This window comes from Misgurnus anguillicaudatus, chromosome 6, assembly GCF_027580225.2.
Source record: "Misgurnus anguillicaudatus chromosome 6, ASM2758022v2, whole genome shotgun sequence".
NCBI classification, from domain to species: Eukaryota; Metazoa; Chordata; class Actinopteri; order Cypriniformes; family Cobitidae; genus Misgurnus; species Misgurnus anguillicaudatus.
The window spans coordinates 21,125,308-21,139,438 of record NC_073342.2 but is presented as its reverse complement, the minus strand read 5'-3'; the positions used below and the strand labels follow the sequence as shown (position 1 = coordinate 21,139,438).

The 14,131-nt window shown below is 35.0% G+C and overlaps 1 protein-coding gene across 2 annotated transcripts in view; it reads left to right on the top strand.

Moving 5' to 3' along the window:
• Positions 1–14,131, top strand: part of immp2l (inner mitochondrial membrane peptidase subunit 2) — a 112,714-nt gene that overhangs the window by 65,765 nt on the left and 32,818 nt on the right. The window lies entirely within an intron of this gene.

Below are 14,131 nucleotides of genomic sequence, written 5' to 3'. Positions count from 1 at the left end.
TTGGCATTTTCGTATAACTCACTTGCCTTTTAAGTTCATTGGTTTGTTAAAATTTAAAGTGCTGTCAAGTACCGAAAGAGTGTGATTTAGCACTTGCTATTTCGGATCCGTTGTGAGAGCTTTGAAAAACAGCGCTACACACACAACTTCACACACAGTGATTTTAATGCTTGTATCAAGAGCCCAACATGAATTAGTACGGCAGCAGTCACATCTACTACAGTTTTACATCTCATTGCAATGACTAAACTCCAATTGAAAGAATGCTGAGAAACAAACATGGTTTGACTACAATACAGTACTGTTTTATATTTCTATTTATTGAAAATACCTTGACATTTTTAATATTGACTGAGTGATCAATGAGTGAATTTTTTGATGCTCCTAATCTCATAAAACCTGGATTTCACAGACAGGGTCACATATCAGATATCACAGATATCAAAGGTTCACAAAAAACCATTCTGCCTTCTCTCGTTTCTGCTTCGTATCCCCGTTTCACAATCTCTCTCGGGTGGACGAGTATCTTTGAAGCACCACCATGGTGCTGACGCTCAGCACCGGGCTGTGTGCCATGTTCCCGGCCCAGCTGCTGGGATGCAAGCAACATTAAAAGATGGATGAAAGGATTGACAAGAAGTGACTGAACATGGCAGGGGAAAGATAAGCACCAGACGGAAACCGGACGAAGGGAGCAAAGGAGGTGAAACGCATTTTGGCCATCTGAGTGAAAAGCCCACATTCTGAAGGCATAGACACAGAGCCAGAAGAATTAATGTTAGTTTAGTCATAGAACATAATGTATCTGTTTTCATTTTGATCACCAATTATCTAATTGTCTCTAGCTTTGATCCGATTCTCCAGTTATTTATCTCTTAACTGCTAAATGTACAGAATCCAGTCACTGGATTTTGGAATATTGTATTAAAAAAATTTCAGCATTGTTTTGTAGATAGTTTGTATGTATATTTATAGTTGTGCATTTGGCAGATGCTTTTATCCAAAGCGACTTACAGTGCATTACAGGCTATACATCTTTTTAATCAGTATTTTTGTTCCCTGGGTTTGAACCCATGACTTTTTGCCCTGCAAACGCAATGCTCTACCACTGAGCTATATAGAAACAATGGGTCTCATTCACTAAGCATGCGTACTCACAAATTTGTTTGTAAATTGTGCGTACGTATGTTTTAAAGGTATTGCGGAGGATTCTCGTTTTCCGGGTGGATCATCAAGACTATTGGTCTTCCTAGTTGTCAATCAGGAGTGTTGCGCAATTGCATTTTTTAAAAAGTGGAGAACGCGGTTCTTTTCTAAAATTCGAGAAAATCCTCCGCTACACCTTTAACTTACAAATCATGATTCAACAAAAACGTTCGTACTAAAATTTGTTTTAAATGTACACAAAAACGTAAGAAGAACTCACACGTACGCAATAATCAAGAAAATAAATAAATAAGTAAATAAATAAATAAATATAGATAGATAGATAGATAGATAGATAGATAGATAGATAGATAGATAGATAGATAGATAGATAGATAGATAGATAGATAGATAGATAGATAGATAGATAGATAGATAGATAGATAGATAGATAGATAGATAGATATAGATATATATATATAGAGTCCAAAAGAATCCTATAATATATATCTGTGTTTTATATATATATAACAAAGATATATATTATAGGATTATTTTTCCTTGTTCATGTTTGGTTGTTCTAACGCTCTTGCATACATTTAAAATAAATGTTAATATGAAAGTTTTTTGTTGAATCATGATTTGTAAGTTTAATCGTCCGTACACACATTTTACGAACAAATTTCTGCGTACGCCTGCTTAGTGAATTAGGCCCCCTTTTTTTATGGATAGTTTGTATGTATGTTTGATATGCGTTTCATTTTTTACAATACAAACTATTGTTTTTTTTTCAATATTTGCAATTACATTTCAAAACTCAAGTATTCAACTTTTAAAACTTTTCCTACACTGTCAGAAGTTTATTTTTTATAATGTTCGCTAACTCTTTTGGTGCAGTGCTTTTTAAAAAGGACATATTATTTATTGTTTAAATACAGATACGTATAATTTTCGTACCTCTGAGGTACAAAACTGTACATTTAAGGATATAATATGAACTTTTTAAGTGCAAGGTGTACTTTTTTAAAGAGTACTGCACCAGTGACAGCCTTTATGAAGCATGTGAGTTTTTGTTTGCAAATAATTTATAAAGGCTTTTCCCCTTTTATGAATGTTTTAATAAATAATGTTCAAAAGTTTGAAGTTCTCAGTTGACATGTAACAGCATAATAACGTTTTAAGCGCTACGTTTTATTTTGTACCACCAAACTTGCTCATATAACTACTCGTGTTAAATAGGAAAAACGCTGATGTGCTTGGTCACCTCCAACTCCATCTCCGATTGGCACCATTGAATGAATGGGGCCAAGCTAAATGCCATCGAAGCGTCGCAGCGTGCTCCAGCGCTTACGTGCATGCACACAGATGATAGAGGGATGTATCAACTCTTCTTAGTTAAGGTAATAACATATTTTAATATTGAAAATGAGTAGACTATTCCTTTAACATTTGATTTGCACTTTCAAATTTTCTAGTAAAATGCTACAACCATCCAAAATGAACACAAATTAAATCGGCAGGGCTTCAGACTTGCTTATGTAAATATTCTGTGTATTTCAACCTCTTATCAGTCAGCCATTAAATATAAAGTGCTACATTTGCATTTGTTTAAATAAACTTCACCTCTGTCTTCATTAAAAAAACAATTCTTAAAGTTGTTTACATTTAACTGTTCCTGTATACAGTTTGTGAGAGATAAGTGCTTTTTTGTTCCCTTAGACCTGTTCCTTCAGTTTAAGTTGAAAATGTAAATAGCTGGAGGTCTGACAGCGGTAGATAAGTGATGACTTGTTCTTCTCAAAAGAAATTTCTGTGGGTGAGGGAGTCCAGTTCAGATATACAATATTGAGAGAAACATCTCTCTTAATACAAACGAGTGAAATACCTGTACTGTACAGTATATGTACAATAAATTTTCGTTTTGCTTTGACGCTTTTTAAAATGTAACTAACTTTCTAACTATCTAGGTGCTTTTGTAGAGGTGATCAATATCATCCAGCTTCAAATTTTTATGCGTAATCCCTTAAATATGCACTAAGATACAAAATCTAATTTAGCAGTTTTGTTATAAAGTTTATGTGTGTTTTTATAGTTCACAGCTATGTTTTATCACATAGAGGTCACCTTGCCAACTCTAATAGTCAACACCTTTAATCTTACTGTGTGAATGGGCAAATGGGTCTTGGTAATGACATCCCATCCCATGATGCCCCACGGACTAACTGATGGAAATGTGGATGGTGGATCTATTATGTTAATGCATTTGCAAATTTGTTCCCAAGCATCTCATTTTAAAAACACAGTAATGTGCTTTGCTCCCCGCAGTGACATTGTTACGAGCAAAACCATCTTGACTAACTATAAACCACAGACACTATTGATTGCAAAGGGAAAAATCGCAGAACACTTTGCAGTCGTAGTCATCGTTTTATATTTTCATCAATAATTAATTTGCTCGGATTATGTTGTAATATTTTTGCCCAGATTGGCTGTTGGATCAAGCACATTTACAGTATGTACTGTTTTCATGTTCCCAGCATGCTTTTCTGCACCGTGTGCCAAAAACTTTCTTTGTGAACTTCAGACACTTCACTTTCTAGTTTCTTGTCTAGTCTAAGCCTAGTGGAGTTATAAAGGACCCATTTTCCATTTGAAGTTTTCTTCATCTGGCTACAGACTTACAGCTCAGGGAACAAGCCAGTCCCAGGTGATTTTAGATGCCATCGAGACTAGAGAGCCTAGCGCTATCCTGTAAATCTCTCCTGACAGTGTCCTGAGCTTCTGTTTCGTGATTGGTGGGGAACTGTCGGCAAAATGAACCAGGGAAAGATCGGATAAAACATGTCAGGCTATCTTAAGTGCAATCTACAGATCCATATACAGTTGGCTCTAGTCTGAAACCATTATGAGCACAAGCTAGCAATGTTTTAAATTGAATATATTTGTTTTAATTGCAAATTATTGTATTAGTTTAATTGTTGAGGGGGTTTTTAACTGTAATATTAAGATGGATTTTTAGTGATAGGGTTAAGTTTGTCTACATTTGCCTTTTCTGAATGCCTGCACACGCTACCCAGTCTCACAAAATTATGTATACCTATAGTCACGTAATTTTTTGATTCTTTTTCATGATACTGTCACGAATTTCCGTGTTTTTTCATGATCGTATCACAAATTTCTGTTTATGTGTCATTGTCACATATTGGTTACTCAACTGCTTTTTCCTATTTTTAAACTATTTTTGCTTCGGTTTATGGTTAGATTTGGTGTTTGCATTAGGATGTCACCTTAAATATTGGTTTATACTATTTTTTCTGATTTATTTTTTTATATTTTCTAAATTTTAAAACATTGTCGCCTGGCGTTAGTGTTAGAGTTGGGTTTTGGATAAGGATGTCATTTTATGTAAATCTAACCGTAAACCGAAGCGACAATGGTAAGAAAATAGGACAAAACTGTTGAGTAACCAATACGTGACAATGACACATAAACAGAAATTCGTGATACAGACACAAAAAAACTTGAAAATTTGTGACAGTGTTACGAAAAAGAATAAAAAAATTATGTGACTATACACTGTAAAAAAATCCTTTATCTTTACAGAATAAAACTACACAATAACAGCCTCATGCAAAGCATTCTGGGAACCAGAAATCATCATCAACCTTTTTCTGTTTTTTGCTCCAGATTTTGTTTCCCAGAATGTTTTGCTTGATGCTGTTTTGTAAAAAACATAAATGTAAATCTACGGCAACCCAGCTGCAATTTCTACGGATTTTTTTTTACGTAATTTCGTGTGACTGGGCTGGCACACAAATAGACACAGACAAAAATGGATAACCCATGTTATGCTTACTTGTATCACTGTAAGAAATGTTTGTAATTTTTTTTTTTTTTTTAAGTTACATTTTTTGGCCATTTTGCCATAAGTACAGGGTTGAGAGAGGGATACGGGAGCCAGGAATTGAACTTTGGTTGCCCAAAGTGTGCCTGCACCATTTTTATGGGAAAAAATGCTACGGTAAAACCCGTTAATTGGTTAACTCCAAAAACCTTGAATATATACAGTTAATAGATTAAAAAAACTAGACTAAACTGTAATAGATTTAACAAAACATTGCATTTAATTTTACAGTAAAATAAAGTATTTTTTAAAGTTAAAGTTGTGAATATTTTATATATTTTAAAATGTATAGATACATTATATTTCATGATAAAAATCTTTATGATATTCAACAAGAACACTGTAAAAAAAACTTTACTGCCTTCATTTTTTAGATTAATCAACTTAGATTTACATGTCATGTCAACTTAATATTATTTATCTTGACTAGAGATGAGTTGTTATAACTACAGATAAGTTGTTATAAAATATAGTTCAAAAATATCTACTTCATCTCTCGTCAAAATAAATAATAGTAAGTCGACATGACTTGTAAATCTGAATTGAAAATGTACAAAATGTAAGATTTTTTTACAGTGTACTTTTACAGTAAAATATTGTTAAAATTATGTTTTTTTTTAAAGATAAAAATACAAGGCACCGTAAAAAACAATAAAAAACAGTAAAAAAAATCCCACAATTCCCTTCGTGACTCTTCACATTTGATTATATTTCATGTAAAAATTATGTTTTCTCTTATATTTTTTATTATATATTATTATATTATATATCTATTTTATATATTATTACCAGTTACTACTTTAGGGTGTTTGCTGTTGTTTAATGAATGTTTATAGCTTATTTTCATGTCATATGTTTTTTATGGTGTTTTATATTTGTGTGAATTACACAATTTGTGTGCATCATGTAAGGGATAATGTAGAGGCAGCCGACAGTGTGATCAGGACCCGACTCGAAGCGGAGGGTTTTGTATCACACTGAAGGGGCTTATTTCCCGATAACTACCGGCTGCCTCTACATTATCCCGCTTATTACACGGCTACTTGTCACATAAGAAGAAAAAACGGACATGAATATGAATTTGAAACATTTTATTGGCATATTTGTTTTAAATTAACATTTTTATCCTTCCGCGAAACTTTGCACAGATGCATAAAATGATCGTAATACCTTATTAAGATCCTCGGCTTCATACTTGTCTGTCTCCATTTTTTCTCTTTTAGCCAGTCTTTGAGAAGTTTTAATGCCCATTCTGTATTTTTTTGTGTGTTGGCTTCGTAGCTGTCATGCTCTATTTTGTCAAGTTCAGTCTCAGTAAGCTGTCTGTGTCTTGTCGTGGTTGTCCAGTGTTTGTCACAAAATGGCGCCAAACAGTAATCTTTATTGATCTTTATTGGCACGGAGCGATTTTACTCATACAAGTAGTACCGGCTATGCGTTATTACTTTGGAGCGATTATTATTTGAAAAGACCGAACCTGCAAATGTCTCAACTGACCAATCAGAATCAAGCATTCCAGAGAGCCGTGTAATAAGCTGTAATAAAAACCACCATATTTTGTACAGTTTTAACTGCAAGTTATTTACTTGTTTCCTGGCAGATTTTTACGATAAAAACTACAGATTTTTTACAATGTACAAATGAGTTAACATAAGCCCTATTCGGACGGGATTAGGTTTACAGGGGGACCTCTGAGAAGCACTCTGTGTTATTAATCCCGTCCGAATCAGCAATGTCTGTGTTTTCCTCTGATGACCTCCGTAAGAATTCCAGAGCAATTTACCAACTGTTTTTCGCCGAACTCAGAGGTCCGAATCGGTACATAAAATCACAGACATCGTGGGAGACATGTTGAAACTTAAACTTCGTTTGGAAAACTAATCTCGTCCGAATAGTGCTTGTTTCAATGTCTGTGATAGATTTTGTTAGATTTTAGTTTTTAATAACACATTCTGCCAGCAGAATGTAGTCTAGATATTTTGTATTTATTATAATGGTATGGTACGATGCTTAGATGACCAAATATATTTTGAAGCCACTATGCATACAATATGTGCTACAAAAAACTAACCGACGTCCTATCATTCTATCATTCTTATATCAAACCGGAAATACACTAACAGACTGGCACAGGGAGACTTCAGCCATCTGTACTCGCAATATCAGACACAACTGTTCATCAGAACATAGCCAGACAGATTTACTCAGACATATCTTTCATGGTGCATCTCAGCTAAATTTCTCACAGATCTTTCTATCTATGTAGTTTGTTTCATACACAGCGTTTATTCATTGCTCTTTTTCATCAGGCAATACAAGGACAGCCGCATCAGTCCTTCATCCATTTAATCAAACACTGGTATTTTTTGCTAAATCCTCATGCGAATGACAGCACAAGCCTGTACAGCGTTTTCTCTTAAAACAGATCTGTTCATATCTTGAAGCCCTGAAATATGAGCACACATAAATTGAAGTGTGGAGGTTTGTTTTTATTGAGAAGTGCAGTGATGTATTATTATGTGAATATTATGTGAACGCCTTGGAAAAGATGACCTTCGTCATTGCTTTGTGATGAAGAGGATTATTTGGCTTATAAAATCCTCTAACCTCTAAATTGAATTTGTTTTCTTGAAAAAAAGTAGGTAATTTGGATGACCTGCGTTTTTCCTGTCGTGTCTCAATAATTTTAAGGCTTGCGTTTTTTTTTAAGCTTAAAGTGCTTAAAGGAATATTCCATTTTCTTAAAAGCAAAATCCAGATAATTTACTCACCACCATGTCATCCAAAATGTTGATGTCTTTCTTTGTTCAGTCGAGAAGAAATTGCAGGATTTTTCTCATTTTAATGGACTTTAATAGACACCAACACTTAACACTTAACTCAGTTTTTTTCAACGGAGTTACTATAAACAATCCCAAACGAGGCATAAGGGTCTTATCTAGCAAAACGATTGTCATTTTTGACAAGAAAAATAACAAATATACACTTTTAAAGCACAACTTCTCGTCTAGATCCGGTCGTGATGCGCCAGCGTGACCCACGCAATACGTCATGACGTCAAGAGGTCACAGAAGACGAACGTGAAACTCCGCCCCAGTGTTTACAAGTGTGTTGAAAGAGGACCGTTCCAACGTTGTTGTATGTGGAATGATACTAATTAATGTCTTTGTGTCAGTTTATTGTTTAGAATGGTCCGCAAATGTGCGTTTTATATATGTAACACGTGACCTCCCTACGTCACTACGCATTTATGTTAGGTCGCGCTGGACCGGATCCAGACGAGAAGTTGTGCTTTAAGAGTGTATATTTGTTATTTTGTAAAAAACTGTTACGTTTTGAGTTAAGTGTCAATTGTTGGCGTCCACCAAAGTCCACCAAAATGAGAAAAATCCCGCAATGTTTTCCTCAAAAAACATAATTTCTTTTCGACTGAACAAAGAAAGACATCAACATTTGGTGGTGAGTAAATTATCTGGATTTTTCTTTTAAGAAAATTGAATATTCCTTTAAGTTAAGGTCAAAGCCTTGATAAAAGTTCATTGGCTAGTATAAATACATACACTTTGCATTGTACTGATGTAGTAATCATTTTATATTCAACATGAAATATTTAGGCAGTGTCCATCAACCATTGTTCAATCTTTTTGTTGAAAGGCTTTAGTTTTCAAACCCTTAAAATGTCATCCATAATTGAAGCTGTTTTATCGTTACTGAAGGAAAAAATTTTCTCATATTCCTGGAAAAAGAATTGACTGGAAAGAGCGTAGATTGTTGCTCGAGAGATGTTTTGTATAAACAAACTCCTTTCCTCTATCACAGCTGGACTGTATGTCAAGACATGTTTTTAACTAGACAAACAGTACCCGTGACACAGCTAATCGGTGTTAATCGGTCTTGATTCCTCATCGACATACACTGACATTTTAATGACTTAAGACTTATCACATCGACCCTTGCCTATAGCTATAACGACTATGTAGGCTATGCACTAAGAATGAATTGTGTTTGCTGAAAGTGTGATGTATTTGCACGTGCGGTGGCAGATTATTGTTTGAACTGTACAGAGTTACGTTTTTATGAATAATGCCTGATTTATTTATTTAAATATTCATTTTTGCACTAAACAAAATTACAATGTATTTAATACTGGATTGTGAAATAAAACACACAACAAACGTGCAAATTCAGTCACACACTGATTATCTCTACTTGAATTGTACAAGTTTACTGTGCTATTTTACTGACATACTATGTATTGTAATATTGTAGCAGCTGTCTGTGCCCAGACAATCGTATAAGCCTATGTTTTATTCTGCAGCTGCATGCGTGCACAGACTGATAAATTGGCATTCATTTGCACCTACGCCATACGTGCAGTACTGTACGTTTTGCTGTCATCTGAAGGTCAATGTAATTTTTTGTAAAAAGTGATTTAGCCTTGAAGTTCAATCATCACTGAACAAAACTAAAAATTAGGCCGCTTCGAAAATGCACCAATGCCCAAAAACTGATATAATATTGTTTCCCGCCAGGCTCTCGCTAACCTCGTCCTGAACCGTGGATTTTTTTTTAATCTTGGCTCCTCATATCGGCTCACTATAATCACCTCGTTCAGAACGATAGCACTGCTTGAACGGTCGGCTTACAGGGTCATTAGTAGCAGGTAAATTATTCATTAGAAAATGTGCCATCAAAGCCGAGCGTTAAGCACAGGGTTTCCAACCTTGCCAAGAGCCACAGTCGGAACTTCATATCTTTCCTAATTAAAATCTAATTAAAGTCTTTTTCAACCTTGATCAATGCATACTGTTATCATTTTATGTATTTATTTGTCTGTTTATTTTGCAGTAATACATGTGAATTTTAATAGAACTTGTGTAAACAGGTCATGCATTTAGCACACTTTTGTTTATGGATTTGGCACGTTTTTTATGCCATAGACGCCCAGAGTGACTTACAGTGCATACAAGCCATACAAGTTTTTATGAGTATGTCAGTATGTGTGTATCGAACCCAGGACCTTTTGCGCTGCTGACACATTGCTCTACCAACTGAGCTATAGGAACACAGAAATTGTATCGAATTGCTTTTCTTTAAAATCAGTATAAAATGGACGATTCTGGGAAAAATGAGAATCACAATTTTTTTTTGTTTCAAAGGAAGATCACGATTCTCTCATGATTCTGAATGCAAAACAAAATAACATAATTTACTAGAGGTTCTGCCAAAAAATGAATTGCTTTAAATATGTTTAATTGGTTTGAATTATTTATCTGACAGATTCAATTACTCTTTTTTTTACTAAGTGAAAAAAGGGGTTTGCCCTAGAACGTAGACATTAGTGTTTATGTAAACTGTAAAGTATTATCCCAGTGCTTCTGTGATAATTTAAATACTTTGAACATATAATGCAGAACGAAATAATAATAATGATTATGCGTGGTTAAAAATTGCTGTTTAAAGGAAAACACCACAGTTTTTCAATATTTTACTATGTTCTTAGCTCAACTTAGACGAATACATAGCTATCTTTTTTCAATGCGTGCACTTAATCTTTTTTAGCATTTAGCTTAGCCCAATTATTTCCTTAGGATCCAAACATTGAAGAATTTAGAAGCCACCAAACACTTCATGTTTTCCCTATTTAAAAACTGTTACATGAGAAGTTACACGAGTAAGTATGGTGGCACAAAATATACATGGTGGCACATAACATGGTGATTTTTATAAGGAGATAAAAAATGTTGCAGTAATATTGACGGAAATTTGAGCGAGAGGGGGAGTAGTCAGGAGTGATGATGTTACTGCGCGCCGAGGTCAAAGTACTGCAAACTAAATGCTCTTCCACCATACAATACAGTTCTCATTTTTTATCCGCTTAAAAAATCACCACTTTTTGTTTTGTGCCACCATACTTCCTTGTTTGACTACTCATGTAACAGTCTTTGGATGGGGAAGGCATGGAAGTGTTTGGTGGCTTCTGGGTTCATCCCTGTTTGGATCCTGAGGAGTTAATGGTGCTAAGCTAAATGCTAACACATTCATGACGCACTGTACAAAGATTAAGTGCATGCATTGATAAAAGGTAGGTATGTATTAATTAATCTAAGTTGAGGTAAGAACATGGTAAAATATTTAAAAAATGGTGGTGTTTTCCTTTAAACTTATACTGTACTTCAGGGTTTCTCAAACTTTTTCAATCCAGGACCCACCTAGACAGGTATAATCTATCTCAAGGCCTTTCACTTTCCTTAAAACAAAGCAATCGTAAAATAAACATTTTAAAGAGGGTTCTGTAGTTGTTAATTTTAACACAGTTTGCAAATAAAATAAAACCAACTATTTGTATTTGCAGTTTACAGTTTACGACACACACAGCCAGTATGAATGCACCGCTTGCGCATCCTTAAAAGCAAAGCACAATGAACGCGTTAAAGTGAGCTTCATCCGCGCTGTAAACGTGCCACATCCAAGAAAGCAAAGCACGATGAGCGTGAACATCTTTCGAGCTTTAAACGCGTTGTTTAAACTGGTGATCCAATGAACGGTTGTCATTGCAACCCACTGTTAAAAAATCCCCCTTTTACATGATAACGGCTTTCAATGTTTTGTTTTGATTTCTGTCAAAGGTTTAATAGACAGACGAATCGTTATAATTTAGGAATGAGATTGTGTGTGTATATAAATCAAGATTGTGACCTTTGTTTCGATTAATCATGCAGCCCTAGTAAAAAAAAAGGTTCACATGTGGCGCCTAAAACGCATGGAAAATGTTAGGTGCGTAGGTTCTTGTCACATAACCTGTGGCATTCTGAAAAGTTGAGATGTTTTTAACTCGATGCGGTGCAGACGCAACTACAAAAAACAAGCTTCTCACACCGCGAGAACGTTGCGTCGCTTCCATTATAAGTGTGAATATGGCATGCCTACATTTGAAATAACAAACTTGAGCGCGCAAAAGACGCGATATGTGACTGGCCCCTTATCAAAATCCTGGTTGGCATCTGAAATTCCTTCTCTTTTTTGGATGACATCACAAATCGCTACTTGTTTCAACCCCTCATTTTCAACATGATTCATTATGGTAAAACCAAGTGTATTTCCTCTTTACGCTTTAAGAGTTTGCTGTTTGATAATACATAATTTGACTAATGCATCATTTTTCTAACTTTCATGATGCCGGCTACCATGTGCACAAAACCATAACAAAAGCCTTGAATAGTAATGAAACCAGGTTGGAGATTGACATTGATGTCTCAGATAGGAAGCTTGCGATATTGGTAATTAATAACTGTTAACGTGTAATGATGTTAATTTTCGACTGCATGATCATAGTGTGACCGCGAAGAGATTTGAAAATATAACAAATAACACAAACACTAAGATACATGGACATAATCGAGATTAATGAAGCTAATGTTCCTGAAGGAACGTTGCATTTGCTCATTTCCTTCGGTGCACATCAGATCACTTCATTAAGAAGCCATTTGTCTTTCTTTACACACACGGGGTGTCATAGCAGATATTAATTGCTGTGTTATGTGGACCAAATGAAAGAAGAGTGAATGGATTTTGATTGGGGAAACGCTTGTTGAAACACTGTGGATTGGGAGATTATTGGGGAGGTACACTTTTAAATTGAACTTATAAAGATTTAGTCTGTTCGCTGTTCATCATATGGATTCAGAAGACTTGGATTATATCATGCACACGCCATATAGACTTCTTTTAATAGTGTTATATAATAAATAAAATAGCATAGGTTTGGATTGGTATGAGAGGGAATTAATAATTACAGAATTTTCATTTTTAGATGAGAAATAACCTTGCACTCAATTAAATAAGATATCAAGATTGTATGTTATTGTGTTTGTCATTTTTTTTATTAATAATTTAATGTGACCCTGTCTGTGAAAGTCTCATAATGAAATTATTTTTATTGATTTCACGTTGATTTTAGTCTTTGACATGACCTTACTCAGTCAGTATTAAAGATATCAAAGATATATTTTCACTTTATGGAGATTTTTTACAAACTGGGTCACAAATCTGTCATAGAAGTACAGTATATTGACATACTGTATGTCAACACAGACCTCATGAGCTCAGGCGTTTAGCTGAAGTGTCTTTTATGTGTCCCAACATTATTGACTCCCTATTTACCCTTTCACACCTGCACTCAATGTGAAGTCTTATAAATGACCACTGCAGTTGCTGTGCCCGTAACGGTCGCCCCTTCTCAGCAGGTTCACGTTGAGAATGAGAGGCCAGATGTAGCGCATTAATGCCGAAGCCTTCGCTACCTACAGCTATAATGACGCATAATTTAGCTCCTGTGTAGGTGACAAATGGCCCAACTCTAAAAGCCCCTGTGATGTATAGCCATGCAAGTCTGATAAATCCCCTGCATCATTCGCTTTGTGACAACGATTCATCGCCTGTGGGAGTTCAGCATTGGAATTCCTATTGGATTTTTAATGAAAGAGAAGATAATGTGACTTAAAGTCAGTGAGTTTTGTGGTTTTCGCCAAGCCCCGCCCTCACCCGCAAAACTCCGCCTCCTTATTTCATCACCCTTATTTTTCTTCGCTAGTCACAAGGGAACTTTCTAGATTCTGCTTTCATGTTCATAAGTAATGCTAAATGTTAAAGGTGCACAAAAAGTATGGGTTACCACCAATGTTGGGGGTAACGCATTACAAGTAACGTGCATTACATAATAATATTACTTTTCTGAAGTAACGAGTTAAGTAACGCATTACTTTATAAATGTACACATTAATATTTGAGTTAATTTTTTTTAAAGTAATGCGAGTTACTTCTCAGTTTAATTAATTTGATATAGAAAAAATAATGTACTGAATTAAACTGAATGTAGTCACGTTGAATTACGCACTCTTATGCATGCACACCTTAGCGGAAACAGTTTGAATCAGAAACGGAGATGGCAGGCCAGAGCTTGACATTTTTTGTGATGGAAATATGCAGTTTTTGAATGCAGAACTTCTCAGTTATAAAAAAAACAAGGCCTGAAAGAGATTAAGCCTCAGCCAAGTAAGAAAAAGTAACGTAAGTATTACT